Source organism: Monodon monoceros, unplaced genomic scaffold (assembly GCF_005190385.1).
Source record: "Monodon monoceros isolate NGI ecotype Baffin Bay Population unplaced genomic scaffold, NGI_Narwhal_1 Super_Scaffold_10, whole genome shotgun sequence".
NCBI lineage: Eukaryota > Metazoa > Chordata > Mammalia > Artiodactyla > Monodontidae > Monodon > Monodon monoceros.
The window spans coordinates 21,015,427-21,034,735 of NW_021703766.1; the positions used below are offsets into that span (position 1 = coordinate 21,015,427).

Here is a 19,309-nt window from a genome sequence, read left to right on the forward strand (position 1 = left end):
TAGGAGGGAAGGAACTTGCTTTGGACGCCAGTAAAATGTGGATTCTATCAGCAACCGGCTCTAAGACTTCCTGTCTCCCCTACAGGTTTGTCGTTAGTGCTAGAGCAGATGCGTGTAAAGTGTGTAGTGTATTATAAGAAGTTGGATGTATGACTGCTTTTATCTTTGTTTTCAAAGTTCCAGATGCACAAATGGTTCATCAAACCATCCTGTGGATACATCTAAATCCATGACAAGTTTTTCCCAGTTTGCACACAACTGTGATAATTTGTTTATATCTTTCTACACCTGGACCGTTACTGTCTGAGAAAAGTGTGTCCTATGCAACTGTGTACCCCCGGTGTCTAGTAGTGTATCACTTTATTGATTCATGTCACCTCTAGGTTACTAACAATCCTTTCACTTTTTGCAGAAATCACTGTATATTCGGCTCAGTGGCCTCCTGACGATCATTCCTGTTGCCATTTGTTGAACGACCAATCAGATGGGTGGAGTTTTGTGTTATAGAAATTGGCAGCAAGTATCCAATGGGTGAAGAAGGTAAGATGGACCAGTGTTACTGAGTGTTTCAAACGTAACTATATTTGTGGAGATGGAAACGATGGCTTCCAGGCCCATCGCATAAACCTGCGGTGGTTTGAACCTTCACAAATCCAGAGTAGAATTCGACAGGGAAGTAGGCCTGGGCTTTGAGGAATGTGATTATTCACTGTTGTTATTGGGTTATCTCTATGGAGCATCTATTATGTTCCCGCACAAGGATGATGGTAGTTTTTTGTTTTGGGTTTTTTTTTTTTTTTTTGACTATAGAAGGTTCAGAGGAGAAAGAAGGAACTAAAGGGGGTTATAATTCCTTAGCAAGAGTTCGGCTGGATAGACTGACTAAGGCAACCGACATGTTGTTTTTTATCCCATTTTCTTCTTTTGAAAAGAATTCTCTAAATATGTACAAGGTGGCTTACATCCCACGAGGAAAAGAGATCGCTAGGAGGCTGAACCTTTTAGATCTCAAAAGACAGAGCACTAGATCATAAGTCAGGAGGATGACTTCAACTCCAAGACCTGGCTCTGCCATTCATTGTCTGTGTGCCCTAGGTTAAGGAGCTCTTCTCTGGGACACAAGGGTAGTTGGATCCAGAGTCTCTAATAGTCCTTAAGTCTTAGGATTCTATGAATGTATTTACCTCCTTTATCTGCTCAGTAGTAACTGGAGCTATATTTTATAGGATGTCCAAATATTCAGATAAAAATTTAAGAATTAATTCTACCAGCATGACTTTCCACACTTTAGTGTCCTAGACCATCCTTCTACGTGTCAGTGGCTCATCTCCACGTGTGTGTCCACCAAGTGCCTTAAATGCAGGGGCCAAATACAAGTCATGATTTTCTCCTCTAAAGCTTTACCTTGTCCTGTGTGCCACATTTCAGCCATAGCACCAAAATTCACTCACATCCAAAACATGGGAGGGATCCCATATGCCTCCCAACCCCTACCTCCAATAGCAACTGATTCCTGTTGACTCACTCTCTGGCTATCTCTGAAACATTTTTCTTTTTCTCTATCCCCACTGCCACCATCCAAATGCAAGCCAGATCCCCTTTCTCCAAGATTTTGCCACAGTTGCCACCTAACAGATCTTTTTGCCTCCAGTGTTACTTCTCCCTCTGTCAGCTCCAGCATGATCCATCTTTCCTACATATCCTGAACAGTGTCCCTAAATCCAGAAACTATGTTACTTTGCTACTTAATCGCTTTCGATGTTACAGATCTGAACTCCTTCTCAGGCTTCTAGGACCCTTCATTGATGGGGCCACTGTTCTGTCGTCCAGAGTCACTGCCAGCTGCTCTCTGCACACCCAGCCCTCACTGTACACGTCCACTCTAGGATCTACTATAAGGCACAACCTTTATTTCCCCAAAGCCCAGTAATCTCCCTGTCTTCACAAGCTAAGTTTTACTCATAAACTATACCTTCACTTGGACCTCACTATCTCTAAGGAATTCTTTCTGATCCCTGAAGACTGGGCTTTGGGTGTCTCCTAGCCTTTAGTCATCGAGATTACACCATTTACTGTGATTCCCACATTGGGTTGTAATTGTCTGTTTAGTTGTCAGTCTTCCCAGCTAGACCTGAAGGTTCTTGAGGATTGGCCTTATTTTGGAACCACCAGGTTCCCAGTTGCAAGCACTGTATCTGGCGCAAAGTAGGTTCTCAATAAATATTTACTAAATGTATGAATAGAGACTTTAAGTATAGTTTAAATAGAAAATGAAGAAGGGGACCTGATGTTACCACAGAGAGAAAAGTCACAATGTTGACAGCTAACAGGTATTGAGTGCTTACGATATGTCAGGCACATAAGGTCTTTAAAGGTATCACCTCCCTTAATCCTTGCAAAAACCTACTGTGATAGATTCCATTAATATCCAAGATATTACAAATGAGAAAACCGAGTTTTAGAAAAGATAAGTAACTTGCCTATGGCCATATTGCCATACTTTTATCCTTGGACGTTTTTATCCTTGGAGGTCTGACTTTAGCTAGAGCTTTTATCTTTGCTTACTCCTTTCTTTTGTCTTCCCCAGAATTAATCTGATCCATTATGGACAAAAAACATTTCCTCCACGTAAGGCTAAGACTTTTCCTGCAGCCCACACAAGCTATTTTTACTTAGATGGTCAGCCCCTGTGACTGGGGCGTGTAAATCTTTGGTGATTTCCCAGGTGTTTTACACTCATATTTTAATGTGGGTTTGTTCTGGGACAAAATTTCAATTTGGGGAGCCCCCCTACTCTTTCTCCCATGTTCTGGCCAACGTTTGTCATGGGAATAAACCAATGAATGAAAACACTCTTAGTGAAGGCAGAGCCATGCTTTCCTGCAAATGCACCAATATGACTTGGAAATTATGTGGCCGACTCCTCTCATGTTAGCATATTTTGCACTCATTTGCTCTGAAGCCTGGCTCAGCAGAGGGAACGCATCCCTCCTCTGGAAATGCCTGTGAATGATGATCATCTCATTTCTGCCAAGCCAGATGGGTCTCTTCATTTCATCCGGCCTTTGAATTCTTCAGTAGGACTTGCGGCTGACATTTCCTTTTTTTCTTGGTAATAGGGACAATTAGAATGAGGTATCAATGAAACAGAGTCAGAAGTTAAATAGAAAGTACTTCAATTTAATTTGTCTTCTAGGAAATTGTTTAGGTGTTTTTTTTTTCCCACTTAGAAATTAAGAACAGCCTGTTTCGAAGAGTTCTGCATAGCTTTTATTCCAAGGAGAGGAAGGTAAACTATTCTAATGTTTGTAGCACCCTTAAAAAATCACAGGATGGTACAGATGGAACAGTCCTTTGATCTTTCAGGATAATCTTCTTGTTTTAGACATAGGATTTTTTTTTTTTTTTTTTTTTTTTGCCTAGAGGCAGGAAAGGACTTGGATCATACTATAAGGTTTTGGAAGGGCAAAATGAAACTTACCTACAACTTTGGCTCAAGACTCAGATTCTTGATCCCCAGTCCACTCAGGATGGCCGTGTTCCTTGAACAAGTGCCTGTGATGTGCCAGGATACAGGCAGGGATGAAAGGCTCTTTCCCTTTCTTCAAGGAGCTTACAGTCAAGGAGCTCTGTATAAAGCACTCAGAATCCTAGTGGGAAGGGAAGAGAGGGGGATGGGAGGTAGAGAGAAAGACTTTTCACAAATGGTTGTGAAGTGGTTTGGACTTAGGGATCAACTCTCTGGCTGACTTTTAGGGAAATCCACTTGAACTTCCGTTCCTGGTACATTTTTCTTACTTAGACACCTCCTCAGAGCAGGAGAGGAATGACCTGAGTAGCTACAGGACAGAGCTTCCTGGCCCCGCTACCACACTGAGCTTTTAGTAGGGCATTGGGGCACAGATTCGAACGTCTTGAAGCGAAAAGTATTTGTTGTTATACTCATGAAAAGTATACACACGTTGAGACCCTCCTGACCGATAATCAGCATGGGCTAATCATCACAGGCCACCCAATTATCTTTCATTTGCATAAACATTTGCATAAAAATCAATCCCAAAAAGCCCCCGGGGTGGGGGGGGGCAGCTCACCTGTGCTGGAGCAGCCACCAGGCTCTGCATTGTCCCTGACAGTGTGAAATGTCAGCAGCCTGCCTCCTAACCCCTCTGCCTGCTGGGTCTGTCTGTGAAGGCACATTTCCTATTTTGGGATATAGGCCACTGTGGAGAAAGAGGCCAAGGATCTGTCTGTGGCTGGTGCCCTGAGAATCATAAACAGACACTCAGTTCACTTGCTGACTCCTTTGCAGATCCTCAGTGTGTACAGTGTGACTGTCACTAATGCAATCAACTAAGGGATACAGGAAGCTCTCGTGTGCCAGGTAATGTAAATATCCCACCTTTGCCAGAATCAGTACTAAAGGACAAACTTCAACCGAAGCCATGGTTATGTAATCTTGCTTTATTTAAGGAATGGTGAACAAAGTGCACAGACCCTCCTGATCAGGACAGTGAGAGCTGATGTTTAACGCAACGCCCATGTGCAGACACTGTGCTACGTGCTCGATGTTCATTGTCTTGTTTGACGTCACCAACACTTTGGTATGTGCCGTTGTCCTGATTCTTTTATGATGAGGACACGGAGGTTCAGAGAGGTGAATGAACTTCCTGAGGGCCAAACGGTGAGCGACATGTAGAGCTGGGGCCTCCACGCCCCAGTACAGTACCGTAGTGCCTCCAGTGTGTTTCTTCCAATTCTTTGGTGTCTTGCCTTCTGGTCTTAACCAAGTTGGATGGTGGTTATATTACAGTTCTTTTGGTGGTCATATCATAAATCTCCATGTGGGTTATAAGGGAGACAGACCTAGGTGCTGCTGGCTAATGTAGCACTGTGCTGCTGAATGTAGGCACTGAGTGAGAGGTAACCCATGGGGACAGGAAGATCATCAATCATCTCTTGAGAACCATTCCTACTTTAGGCCTTGGACTAGGTGCCGGTACAGCAATGAACGAGATGCACATGTATCAACACGACAATTGTACCAAAGTCATATCTTTAAAGAGCACCCCTTCTTGTGGTGGAGCCAGGTCAGCAGAAAATAACCATGGCTTAGAGTTTCTTAGCTCCATGGGTTCGTAGGAGCACAGAGGGACTGACTCTGATAAGAGAAAATCGGGAAAGGCTTCAGTGAGGAGGTGACCTTTGGGTTTAGATGTGACGTATGAGTCAGAATTTACCAGGAGACAATCAGGAAGGATTTTTCAAGCAAAGAGAAAAGTGCAGAGGTTCTTGAGGCAAAATATTCATGACTAGGTGGTTTGTTTGTTTGTTTATATAAGTAGGTAAGACAGTTACAAGGTCTACAGAAAATTAAGTATCCTTCAATCCCTATCTTCTAGTCTCTCAATTTCCTTCCCTGGAGGCAGCTACTATTTTCAGTTTTCTATGTGACCCTCCAGAGAGTTTCCAGGCAGTTACGACGTTACAACCACACACTCATGTACTCGATTCTTCCATGTTTGTACACATAGGTGGTATCCAACTGTAAACACTCGTACGTACACTGTTCTACACCTTGATTTTGAAAAGAAAACTTTATTAAGTTTCCCCCCTTGTTTTTGTTGCTTGTTCTCTGATTTTAAGCTTTCTTTAAATTTTAAAACATTTCAAACCTACAGAAAAGCTGCAAAGCTAGTAAAATTAATTCTTATAAACCCTTCATCTTGAGTCACTGATTTTTTTAAACCATTTCCCCCATGTTCCATGCAACAGCTGTATGAACGTAATGCCCGATCGAGGTACAGCTTGGACGTCAGTTACCCAGACACTTAGGTGAGCTTCTTCTCTCTCCCCAGCACTTACTTAGCAAGATAACCAAGATGTACTTGAAACCAAGAATACGTTCCTCTCTTTGTCAGTTTCCCTGAGATGCCAGAAGCAGCAAATGTACCCCCAGGATGGAGATGGCAGGAGGGGCCCCTCTTTGGGCCACTTGCTACCCACTTGATGCTCATCTGTGGGAAAGGATCTTCCCCTGTCTCATCAAGTAGGGGAGTCTCAGGCAGGTGATCACGCTCTCTGCACACTTCCCTTCTGGACCCAGTGGTCCAGGATGGGAACAGACAGTCCCACTGAAATCTACCCACTTCATTTCTGGCAACCAGTCATGTAGATAGTGTGACTTTTCTGTTCTGCTTGTCAGAGTCAACACGGCATCTCAAAGGCTGGTGTAGGGTTCCCTCCTTTTAAAGATCAAAGCACTTGAACACTGCTCGTTTATCTGTGCATTTCCTCCGTGCATTACATGGCAAGGAATAGTTTGTTCTCAACGTGAGAGGGACTTTGAATACGGTGACAGGCAGGAAGTAACCCAAGAAGACAGTGTGATATGGTTTTGCCGTCAAGTGCTCTGGTCCCAGGAGGATTGTTTTCAGGTATTCATTCATTCACTCATTCACTCATCAAATAATTCCTGAAAGACACCGTGACATTCTTTCATGCTTTGTGCCAAGACCTATGCATGCTCTTTGCAGGCTGGGTACTCAGTGTCTGTGGGGTGATAAACATATCTAGGCTGAAGAAAGTAGGTGAACCTGAGAGGGGTCAGGTGGAATCACCAGGGAATGGCTTCCTGGCCATTCAGTAATTGATTTATTCATATATCAAACACATTTACTGACTGCTTACACTGTGCTAAATCCACACATTCACCTGTGCCTAAGATTACTGCAGTTCCTGTTCTCATGGAACTCATAATGCCAGTGAAGGGGGCTCCCCTGACCCCCTTCTAAGTCTACCTGTTTTCTTCAGTTGGGCCCATCAGGAAGGTTCAGCTGCTCCCAGAATGTTTCAGGAAAAAATCAGGCCATTGCCCAGCAGCCCTCCCAGCCCCATGTGATTACCAAGCCAGAGACTCACCATTTCCTCCAGAGGCTACTAACCCAAATTACCCTGTGCCCTGTGGGGCATGCAGAGCTCAAGGCAGTTTGAGAGAGCAGAGAAGGAAGGGTAACAAGACATTAAAATCAGCCACCAATTAACTGTGTCTGCTGAGACTCTAGAAGACTGCAGCCAGACACCTGGGAAATGCCTCCACTTGGAGGCTTTAGAAAAATTGTGGAGGGGCCAGTGAGTTCATCTTTTCAAGAGGCTCTGAATTTTAGAATCTAAGCACCATTTGAAATGATGTTAGGTTTCCATAGCAACAGTTCTTATACTTTTTTTTTTTTTTTAAAAGAAAACATGTTTAAGAGTTTGGCCACATACCTGCAAGAGCTAGAAGGAACCTCTCTAAATGAATATCTAGCAAGTTTCCTTAAGTATCACATTTCTGTCCATAACAGATGCTATTTTGGACCTCTCAACATTCCCAATCTCTTTTCAGAATTTCCACTTGAAAAATGGACCCAGGAGCATTGTTACTCAATGCCCCTAAACCATTTGCATCATGCTTTGGGCAAAGAAAAAGCCTTTGTCGCTGGTGTAGTTGCATTCTTGTCAAGGGTTTGTGCTGGACCGCACAGTGGCAGGGAGCAGCCTGTGCTCACACGGGAGGGGCCAGGGTCGCTGGTGACCAGGATCATGGGAGCACATCCGGCTCCCTGATCTCCTCCCGAGTCCTCCTCCACCGAGGTGCAGCAGGATAGATTTTTCTACAGTCTAAATTGTATCAAGTTCCTTCAGTCTAAAACTCCAAGCTTCAGAAGTTTGTGGTCTTTCACAGGATAAATTGCAGGTTCCTCCGCCTGGCTCCTAAGACTGACATGATCCAGTCCCCAGCCCCTCTCATCTCTTGAAGCCCCTATTCCACCCTCCCAGTTAACTCTCCATCCATACCGTATTGCTGAGGGTACCTGTGCTTCATGATGCTTAACACTCCATCCTCTTGCATCAGTTTTCCTTCTCAGTCTCCATTTATCTGAAGATGCTGTGAAGGATCCTCTCTTCCAGGTGGGGTTCCTGACTCCTGAGTGCCTTGGTACCTTGGGGGTCTTGATATGTCTTCATGGGCCCTGGGCATCTTTGCCTTTATGAGCTCCTTTTTCTATTAAAAGAATTAAATGTTATATTTTATGGCTGCTTTGGTATGAAGATGAATATAATCTTTACCCTCAAAGGTCAATTTTCCTTCTGACCTTAAAAGAAACTGAAACATTCCTGTGAGCCCGTAAAGGTATTGTGGACCCCAGGCACGATACTTCTACCTAATGGAGAAGTCTCAGGGGCTTGGCACTTTCTGTTCCCTCTGTCTGGGTCCCTTCACATGCATGACTCTCCATTATGTAAGGCCTTTCCTGATGTCACAACCTGTAAAGGCACACCCACCACTCGGTTATTCAGTATTTCATTATTCTGTCTTATCCTTCACAGGAGTCATCATAATGTGTGAATATCATGTCTATTCCCTTTCATGGTTTCCTTTTTTATTAGTTGTTTCCCCCATGAGAGTCTAAACCCCCCGGGGTTCAGAGACATGGTCTGCCTTGCCCACCCCTATATTTTCAACATCCAGCAATGTGGTCCACACTAGTAGTAGCTCGGTAACTATTTCTTGAATGAATGACTAAACCAACACCTAATTCTTGAATGTTTCTCTTATGCGTCGACAGGAATATGATGGTGGGTTGCCTGTCTTAGAAAATTGTGGGGGGCCGAGGGCTGGAGCGTGAGCTCCTCTGTGCTGCTGGGTTGCTCAGAATTTTCAGACGCCTGTCTCTCTATTCCTCATTTTCTCCCTCCCTCTCTCTCTCTTGCTCTCGCTCTGAGTTCCTCCTGGGCCACCATTCAGATCGGAGTGGCATCGGTTCCCAGAGCACTCCACTCTGGGGATGCCAACAGCTGCATCATGGCTTTCCCGCGTGTGCATCTGCGCATTAACACAGGCCTTTCGGGCCTGCTCTGGCTTGCCTGACCCCAATCCCACCAGGAAAGAATGTGCATCTGTAATACTCTGGAAAATTGGGGCTGACATGTAGCTTGGTACCCAAAGTGGTTTCACTCAAGCAAACAGAGAGAATAATAGCCATGCACTTAAATGCTTGAGCAGATATCAATTGGAGGAACGTTCCAATAATCCGTGTTTATAAAGCCCGTGAGTATGAATTTTTGAAATAGTACTTACCCCACTTCATTGTTGACAAATGATGTTTGTAGCCATTGAGATATTTTATTCCAATTATGTGCCAGTGTTGTGGGGAGAAGGCTTCTGACGATAGCAGGACATAAGCCATTTTTACTGTGCCTCTATCACTATTCCCGTTGCTAAACTCAACTGGACAGTTCATTAAGATGAAAAATTAACAGCACATGCTTTGGGGAGAATAATCATGGAACATGACAGCTTGTGGAGGCACTGGCATTCAGAGAAGCAGACAGATGACAAACGTGCTCGTCTTCGGAAGAAGTGGTGATTGCCCAGTCGGTCAGGAGCCAGGCATTTACTGAGCGCCGACTTGTGTGTTCAGCCCTGAGCTGAGGTGCTGGGGGAAAGAAAGTGCAGGCAGTACGGCCTTTGCACTCCAAGAGCATACCATCTATTTGGGAAGGCGGGGAGATTTCAGCTGTCAATCTGGAAGCCCCAGAGGGGTGTACATGAAATGCCTGACACTTTGGTGCCGACTGTAAGTTCTGGAGTAATTCAGCGTGGACTTTGGAGAAGATTTCTTAGACCTTGAAGAAGAACAGGATGTTGATTAGTAAACTGTACTCTAAATATAGTAGCTGCTAATGGCTATGATTTTGATTTTGGGAATTGGAGAAATGTTCTAGAATTAGATAGCAGTGGATTGATGTACAACTTTGCAGATTTACTGAAAACATGGAATTGTACACTTTAAAAGGGTGGACTTTATGTGAATTATATCTCAAGAAAGCTGTCATTTTTTTAAAATGCTAAATTACAGTAAATCTTATTCAGAGTAAATCTTGTTCAGGGGAGTTGAGCTTAGTTCCAATAGAAAAAAGGATTGGGACAGACTTACGTTGATAGGAAGGAAGCTCATACCCATTTTACCGATGAGGAAGTGAAGGGTCAGACCAGCTCCTGCTTTGCCCATGAAGCCACAGTGAATAGTGGGGCTGAGACTTCACCTCTAGCCCTCCTTGGCTCCAGCACTTAGATGCTTCCCATACCACGCTCCTGGTGCCCAGAAAAAACAGACCCTGGAATACAACAATAACACGAATGACAATGATGACAGTGACTTTCCTCTGTAGAGCACCCTCGCCTCTCTTTTCTCTCATTTGTTCTTACGGCACCCCTGTGACGAGTGATCAGTATGAGTGTGCCTGCATCTGTGGAGGTGGGGTGTGTCTTAGGAGAAAAGGAGGACCGGGAGAAAGGAGATCACATCTGCTTTGCAGGCTGCATAAAGAACGCTGAATTCTCTTCTTCAGGCATTCAGGGTGTTTCCACCTCCACTTAGGGCTCTGTCTCTCCCTGGACTATTATATGCATCCTATTTCTCCAGGGCAAGTAGAATTTCTAAGTGAAACCATAGAGATGTGGAATCCACGGATATTTAGAAACAAGGCTTGGAATTGGGTGTCCTGCCCGTTAAATATAGAAGTCAATGCTGTTTCTCTTCTCCTCTGTAGAAGGAGCAGGTACACATTTCTGTTGTAAAGCACACGTCTAGATTGAAGTCACTTAAATCATTATCTCCCCTGCAGTTCATAAGAGAGCTTTTGATGTCATTCTCAGCTTACTAGTGTAAATAATGGGTCAAATTCTCATCCTGTTGGACAGGATGGAAATCTGACTCAGGATTTGTAAATACTGCTGCATTTCATTTATTTTCACGGGGACATTTTCTTCCCCAGCAGACAGTGAAATAACAGCATCCTGGGAAACAGCCTGTAGAGGAATCACGACGCATTAACCTAGGCAGTGAGATCTAAACAGAAGCTCTGTTTGCGATCTCCCGCCAGAGCCCAAATCCCGGCAGTCCCCACTGTTTGGCTGCGTTCAGGAAGCGCAAATAAAATTAGATCTTCGGGTCTTCCCTGGTGGCGCGGTGGTTGGGGGTCCGCCTGCCGATGTAGGGGGTGCGGGTTCGTGCCCCGGTCCGGGAAGATCCCACATGCCGCGGAGCACTGGGCCCGTGAGCCATGGCCGCTGAGCCTGCGCGTCTGGAGCCTGTGCTCCGCAACGGGAGAGGCCACGGCAGTGACAGGCCCGCGTATCTCAAAAAAAAAAAAAAAAAAAAAAGATCTTTGTAGAGTAAAAAGGAGCTGAGATTTAGGAAATGGGAGTCTTTTTCAAGCAGCAGACATCCTCTTTCCCAATTTCATTACAGCTTTCTTAGCTTTTAAAGAAGTTAAAAGAATAAAAAATAATAATAAAAGATTAATACTTCCTGAAATATATCCCTGCCTATTTCAGAGTGTTTGCTTTTTTCCCCTCATTGAAGGGTCTGGACTAGTGGCCTGATTCAGCGGTGGGAATGGCCAGGTTCTAATCTTGTTTCTTGCTGGAAAGTGACTGCTCTGTGCTCCTCTTTGATAATTTGTCAAATGTGGTCAACAATGGGGTGATTATTGTAATCGCCCAATAATTAGTGTCTACTCTATAGGGATTTTGTGACAGTTGATGGAGCTATTACCTCTAATGCACTTAGAACAATGCCTGTCACATAGAGACGGCTTCCTGAACAGGGCTCAGGGTGGTAGTGATGGCAATGCCTGAGTCTATACAATTCCAAATATCCAGGTGTTTCCAAATTCAGGTTCCTAGACAGAAGTTCGCAGTGAATGACGGAACACAGGTCATAGCCAGGTTTGTACAGCACAGGCACGCAGGTTTGCCCTGGAGGCCCGGCCTCCCCTCGAGCTGGCCTGAGCGTTAGCCTGTGAAGGTGGCAACAGGCACAGCCTCCACTGGGCTCTGTTGGCACCATGTGCTGGTTTCCATGAACAGGGTGCTCCTCTTTGCAGAAGAGTGGTGCCAACTAAAGTGCCCCACAAAATACAGAAGAAGCACAGTGCATGGGCTGGGAGTGGCGTCACACAAAATGACCTGGGTTGGAATTTTGGGTCTTCCTCTAACTGTGACTTTGAACAGAACAGTAACTCTCTCTTGTGCTCGTGTTTGTCTGTTTTTGTTTTTAATGGAGCAGGAAGCAGTGACCGTCTTGACTGTCTCCCAGGGTTGAAGAAGGACTTGCATGTTTTAAATTGTGAATCTGTACTTTCCTTCTCCTTCCCCAGCGTGATGTAGCTCAGCACAGAGGAGAAGGAGCTATGGCGTCTCCCTCTGTGCATCATCTCAGCTTCCTTGTGAACCGCTACGTGTGACTTCTGCTGAGTGCTTTAACCTCGTGAAGCTTCTGCTTTCTCATCTGTTAAATGGGCGTATTAGTTTCCTGTTGCTGCTGTAACGAACTGCCACAAACCTAGTGGCTTTAAAACAACACAACTTTATTATCTTACAGTTGTGGAGATCAGCAGCCTAAAATGGGCCCCATGGGCTAACTAAAATGGGCCCCATGGGCTAAAATCAAGTTATCCATAGGGCTCTGTTCCTTCTGGAGGTCCTAGGGGAGAATCTTATTACTTGTCTTCTTCACAGTCTAGGTGTCTCCTGGGTTCCTCAGCTCATGGCCTCTTCTTCTGCCTTCAAGGTTCATCACCTCATCGTCTGCTTCTCTCATCCATTCTCTCTCTCTCTCTGTCCCTCCTGCCTCCCTTGTATAAGGACCCTGTGATTACACTGACTCCACCTGAATAATCCAGAATGATCTGCCCATTTCAAGACCCTTAACTAAACCACATTCACAAAGTCCTCTTTGCCTTACAGTTTAATACATTTATAGGTTCTGGGAATTAACACATGGACATCTTTGTGCTGGGGCATTGTTTGTACTCATAGGACTGCTGCAAGGATCAAATGAGACAATGCATGTAAAATACTTAGCACGGTTCCCAGCACATAATAATAACTCGATAAATGTTTATTCTCCTCCTTAGAATCACTGATAATGACATTTGCTTGCATACCTCCAGGAGACAGCTAGGGATTGCCACAGTTGTAATTGCCCAGCTCTGCATGCTGGCGGGAACAGTGGCCTTGTTTGGCCGTGGCTGGAGGCTTCCACTCATCTTAGCCCTGTAGGGAAGCCAGTCTGCAGAGATACTTCTGTCTGAATAATGCTCCCTCCAACAGAGTTAGCCTGACCAAGTTTTGCCTCTTTTCTAAGCTTCAGCTTTCTTATTTGTAAACTGAGGTTAGGGGGAGAAGCTTGACTCTGGGGCCCCGGGGTTCAGTGGTTCTTCTGTTGAAAATCTATGAACTATAAGAAATGATCACAGGTGAACCAAAAAAAGTGCAGGTTGGTATTAAGGTATGCTTACTGGCTTCTCAGGGAAAACAGCCCATTGCAAAACAACAACAATAGAAACAGCTATCATCTTCTCTTGCTTTCCATGAGCCTTCATCAGGGTTTCTACCTGCGGGTGCTTCTGGCTCGGGCTGGGCTATGTGATGACGTAGACAGGAGGCTAGCACTGGGTGCTTTCTGTAATGTGTGGATCCCGGATAAGTGAAGATGTGAGCTCAGGTTTCCAAGATTAAGGTGGGGGCTGAATTCTTCTATTTAGAAGATACATCGTTCATGGATCCAGGACTGGAGAGGAAAAAAGCAAAAAGAGGAAGAAGCCTACTATGTGTCAGACACGTAGGGATGCTGTCTGTGTATCATTTAATTGCCACCACTTTGCCTGGGCTGGGGAGCATTTTATCTCCATTTTTCAAATGAGAAAACAGAGTGTGAGAAAGACTGACTAATTTGCCTGCTGCCTCACAGCTGGTAAGTGACTCGAGAAGAAGGAAGTTGAACTAATACTTCAAATCCAAAACGGAGCTTCTTAGCTATAGCAGTGAGCCTTCCTCAGTCTGGGCGATCTGGCTTTCTCTGGTACATGGCAGGCCACTGTGAAGTGACTTGGTCAGCCCCCTGAATGTCTCCACTCTCCCTCTCTAGTGGACAGAAAGCCAAGGCCACGGTATATTTCATCATTTCCTCTTTTACCCAAATTCTTGCGAAAAAAATCTCCAGCTGCCCTGTCGTCTCCTTTACAGTCCTCTGTCTTCCCATCTCAAATCCCTCTTTTTCCAAGTCATTTCAGGCAAAGTCGAGTGATGGATTTTTGCAAACAAGTTGAAACCCTAGCACCCCAGTGATCCCTCTCGCCTTCAGATTTCACCTCCCATTGGAAGCTGGACACTCGTTGCCTGTGGCACCGTCTTCACTGATGATCTCTTTGGGACTCTTTCGGGGGATCTGTGTTTTGAATCATTTTAGAAGTGGCAAGAGCACTGTCTTGCGAGAATATTGGAAGTTCGTCAGAGCCACCCAGAGACAAGATGGCTGCAGGCTGTGAGGAGGTCCTGCCACTTAACGTGGGTTGTGGTGAGCAGTGACTTGTGACTCTGATGAGATGGGTCTGCATGTCTTCTGTGACTTAGAAGCTGCCTCCAACAGGACATTTGGATGCATGGATTCAGGTGTTGGCACAAAATTAATCTCTTTAATTGCAAACCACAGTCCCTACAGAGGAGGAACACAGCAGGCACCTTCCAAACAGGTGCAGTATCAGATCCAGCACCTCTGAGTCCTGAGCAGAATGAAGCCAAGCCTTGAATCAAACACAAATCAAGCCTTGAATCTGACCTGGTGCAAGGTGCAGTGAAAATCAGGAGGCTCTAGGGGTGGAAAAAAGAAAACAGATACTATAGAGTTGTTGTTTTTTTTCTATGAGAAAGGCTGTACCAATTGGGCAATCCTTAAGGTCAAATTGCTAAAAGTAGAGCCTCTAAGATCAGATGGTCAGGGGTGGTATTAGTTGTGTGACCTTTGGTGAGTTATTTAACCTCTCAGAGTTTCCATTTTTCACCTATAAAATGGGGATAACAGTAGTTAAAAAAAAAAAAACCCATAGGGCTGTGCGCAGATTAATGAAATAAAGCACGTAGAGCGCTAGGTGCAGTATTCAGCATGGAATAAGCACCCCATGACTGTGAGCCTCCCCACCACTGGCTGCTATTAATCAGCTGTGTCCTCCTGGACGAGAGGAAGGCCACGTGGGAGCTGATTTAGGAAACCCTGTTCCCCCTCAAGGAAAGTTTTTCCTTTCTTGGGGCAGGATTTTCAGCCTAAGCCCTACTCTCAGAGAGCAGCCTTCACCTTCACTAGTATCTCTGAACAGTACTCTGACTTATTCTTTCACTCTCCATCAATGAAACAAGGATAACAATAACCCTCGCTTTTGTTGGCTGGTGTGTAACATGAGCTAATGTGTGTGAAAGTCCTTTGTAAATTACAAAGTGCTAAAAAGTATGAATTATTGTTGTGATTGTTCCATTCTAGGCGTCTCATAAACAATGCGGAAAATTAAGAATGAGTACTACTGGTATTCACGAAGCATTTATGCCTTTTTAAGTGTGTGACTATAAACTGTCAGCAGAGGGACTTGATACTGCAGTCTTCAGTCTGGCTTAAATACTGCCCGCTGAGGGCAACGTTCTAGCAGGGACAGTGCTGGCAGGCAGTGGAGCATAATGGTTAGCTGGGGCAGCTCTGTGATTCCACCAGCTTTGAATACCAGCCACTGATGTGCTTTGTGACTTTGCCCGGAATTACCAAAGGACTTCTGAACCTCACTTTCCTAATTTGTAAAGTAAAGATAGTAATTCTTACCTCACTGAGTTGCTGTGAGGGGTAAGTAAGATAATAATCATCAAGCTTTGGACACATTACACAGTATGGTGATCTGGAGGACCTAGAAACCTCCCTCATTGCAGCCCCCTTGCCTTCTGACTGACAGGTGTGCTCTCTTTCACCTGAGGATTCCCACTGAAACGCTAGTCAGAGATAGAGCCCTCGCTATCACCTGGGCTCCCAGCAGCCTCACCGAGGCCACTGCCGCACTCACTCAGCAGCCCAGCACCTGGCTTGCCCTGCTGTTGTTCAGGCCTCCAAGGTCAGTTCCAGTATGGCCAGGCCTTTGCAGATTCCAGTGCCTCCTATTGATAAATCTCTGTGTGTGCTCAGTGGGGTGGGGCATGATATAGAGCAGGAGACCACCTGTTAAAGCCAGTGTGAACAGCCTGAATTCTTGGCCACAACCCTCCAATGGTGAGGGGCCCACCTGGACTCCAAGCACCGTACGTTACCAGCCAGATCCATGTGGACAGTCCAGACACAGCCATGTGCACACTGATTCGATGACAAACCAGAGAAATGTAAAACTGACCTCAACACTATTAAGTTCTAGGGGCCGAGGCTTTAATGCTGACAATGATAAGAAATAGTATTTATTGAGCACTTACTACATGCCACATACAGTGTCCAGCACCTCACAAGAATTATCTCATTTAATGCTCACAACCACCCAAGGAGAAATGTGCTATACTATTCCCCCGCTTTTCAATTGAAGGCATGTGACGAGGAAGAGCAGAGGTAGGCTTTAAACCCCATGCTCTTGGCCACAGCAGTGCCCATGGCTTATGGGGTGGGGGGTGGAGGCTCATGGCCTGGGGGCGGGTGACTGGGAAGAACTGACAATCACAATGGGCTATTTTCCCGTCTTGCTCAGCCTGCACTCTGCCCTTCTCCTTCTGTGTCAGTCCCCTGGGGCTGCCATAGTAACCAGGTACCGCAAACTGGGTGGCTTGAACAACAGAAATTTGTCTCACAGTTTGGGAGGCCAGAAGTCCAAAATCGAGGTGTTGGCAGAGTGGGCTTCTTCTTGAGAGCTGTGAGGGAGAATCTGTGCCCCGCAATCCTCCTAGCTTCTGGGGGCAACAGGCAGTTTTTGACTTATAGATGGTGTTCCCCAGTGACCAAATGTCCCCTTTCAATAAGGACAACAGTCAGATTGGATGAGAGTCTACCCTAATGACTTCATCGTCGTCTTAACTTGATCATATGCAAAGACCCGATTTGCACATAAGGTCACCTTCACAGGTACTGGGAGTTAGGAGTTCAGCATCTTTTAGGGAAACACAATTCAGGCTATAATACCATCCAAGCTCATTTCTAGGATTACCACTTTAGACACAAATGTGTCCACTATAAGTCTTTTCCCACAGACTCAATCAACAAGTATTCATTGAATGCTTCCCACGTGCTCAATATATCAAGCTACCCACTGGAAGTAAGATGATGAACAAAACACGTATGAGCCCCATCATCATGGAGCATTGATGGTGCACTCTTGGAGAATTTCAATCACTAGACCCTCACAGTACTACAGCTAAGCCTTTTATCAGTAATTCCAAATGCCTCGTCTAAAGAGATAAGTGAATGTAGCTTCATCGTTCTGAGTAAATCTAAAGAGAGAGTAACCGGACATAAATATTAATATTTGATCAACTTCATTTGCATGTACACATCTCCAGTTCATCCATTGCTTTGCAAAGTGGCATGTGATTTCTTAAAGTCTCTGTGTGTTTTTTTCCCCTAGTTTACTGGTAGGGTGTCATCACAGGCCTCCCAGACCAAACACTGTAAATAGAATGATTTTAACCAGTGTACCACTTATTAGATGGGAGAGCAATTAGCCTGTGCTCTGTTTAATTAAGCCTCACTTAATGGACAAACGTTTTCTTTAACGGGCTTGCTGTCACCTCCTCAGTTATTTAAGGCAGTTCATTTCACAACAGGGGGAAAAAAGAAAGAGATAGGAAAAAAAATTCTCATTTGCTCCAAGTCGATTGGTCTGAGGAAAAGCTTGGCTGTCTAGAAGATGCCTAATTGCCTCTGTGATCCTGTGCTTAGTCTCTATTTAGTCTTAGGCTTCTTATTGAAACGCTAATCAGGGTTAGGTCTCACCTCTTGAATGATTTTGTAAAAACTTGATATTCCTCTGCTTAGCTAGGAATGTCTGCATGCAAGTATAATGCCACTCTGACTGAATGGAAAGATAACTAATCCCCTTAATTTTGCAAAGAGGGCTCTGATTTGGTACATACATTACAGATCAGGGGAAATCAGAATAAAATTAATTTCCTTCTTTGCATAGGCACCACCTCTGTTATACCAAGAGCCACTTTTCTTTGGCTGAGTTTGTTGGGGATTTGGAGAATGCTTGGCACGTGTATTTGAGCTTATTTCCTGTAGCTGGGGTCAAATTTAGGTTATGCCATTTTATCTGGTGTCAGAACTTGGGGAACTTAAGTTCTTTGATTCTCCGTTTCATCTGTCAAGTAGGAATAATTATCCCTACCTCACAAGACTGTAAGGAGTTCAAGTACCATTCACGCTCCTAGCTCAAGGTCTAATTATTGCCGGCATGCAATACAATATATTATCTGCCTCTCCCTTTGTTCTCTGTCCCTTCCCCCAACCACCAACCCTTGAAGGTGGGACAGATGTGGTTGGTTTGGGGTTTTGTTTTTCCCCCACAGCCGTAACACACTCACCTTAAATCTGAGTCGTAGGCACTCTGCTGCTTCTGAGTTCTAAGGTCTTAACACATCTAACGATGAAAAATGACTAATTGAAGCAGACACCCATTTATTTTTGACAGAGGAGAACCACAGTGATGGACATTTGGCTATTTTTGCATGGTCAGCTGACTTGCTGCTGACTTTCCATCTTTCCATGCTGCAGTACAGGTATGAATCCAAGCATTGCCTTCACCTGCATTGGCCAAAGAGTAAACGCTATCAGTATTATAATTATTATTTATTATTTCTGCTTGTGGTCTGCCTTGTGCCTACCTTTCCTGCCTCACCCACTTCCTCTTCTTGAGCAGTTCCTGTGTTTTCACAGTCCCACATTCCCATTGTTACCCGAACACAGCATCTAATTCCATGCCTTAGATGTTTGTTCCCGCTGGTCTGACCCTGAACATCTGATTCATTCATATATTTCAAGACTTAATTCTGGCTTATCAAGTTAAGTCTTCTCTGACCAACCACGTGCTCGTGCCCTCATTTATGTGAGTCTCCTGTGAGTTCTCTCAGCTCTCTCATTTCCCCATCAAAGCACCTTCCACATTGTTTCCCAATTTTCCAGGCTGCTGCCCAGCCCGCCGCCACCACCATGAGACACTCGGTGACTTGAGGACCATGACAACATCCTCTTGTTATTCCCTCTGCTTAACACCAGGTTCCCACTTCATGCTGAGGGCACGTTTGGCAAATGCATTTTTATTAATTTGTGTGTGTGTGTGTGAATAAAGATCCATGAATGCTGCCTTCTGAAATGACCTTGGAAGTTGCCTGCTAATCCAGCATGGTACATGCTCCTAATATGAATGATCCTGACTCTCAGATTTGGGTATTGGTTATTTTCTCAGAACCAGT

General features: G+C 44.8%; 1 protein-coding gene across 2 annotated transcripts in view; it reads left to right on the forward strand.

Moving 5' to 3' along the window:
* The window catches only part of CDH11 (cadherin 11), a 141,819-nt gene that overhangs the window by 57,803 nt on the left and 64,707 nt on the right, over positions 1 to 19,309 (forward strand). Inside the window, exon 2 of one of the 2 annotated variants that reach the window (XM_029237952.1) lies at positions 413 to 540. The gene's annotated coding sequence lies outside the window, so the exon portion shown is untranslated. Of the gene's footprint in view, positions 1 to 384; positions 541 to 19,309 lie in introns of those variants that run through there. The other variant, XM_029237962.1, reaches the window with a different exon arrangement.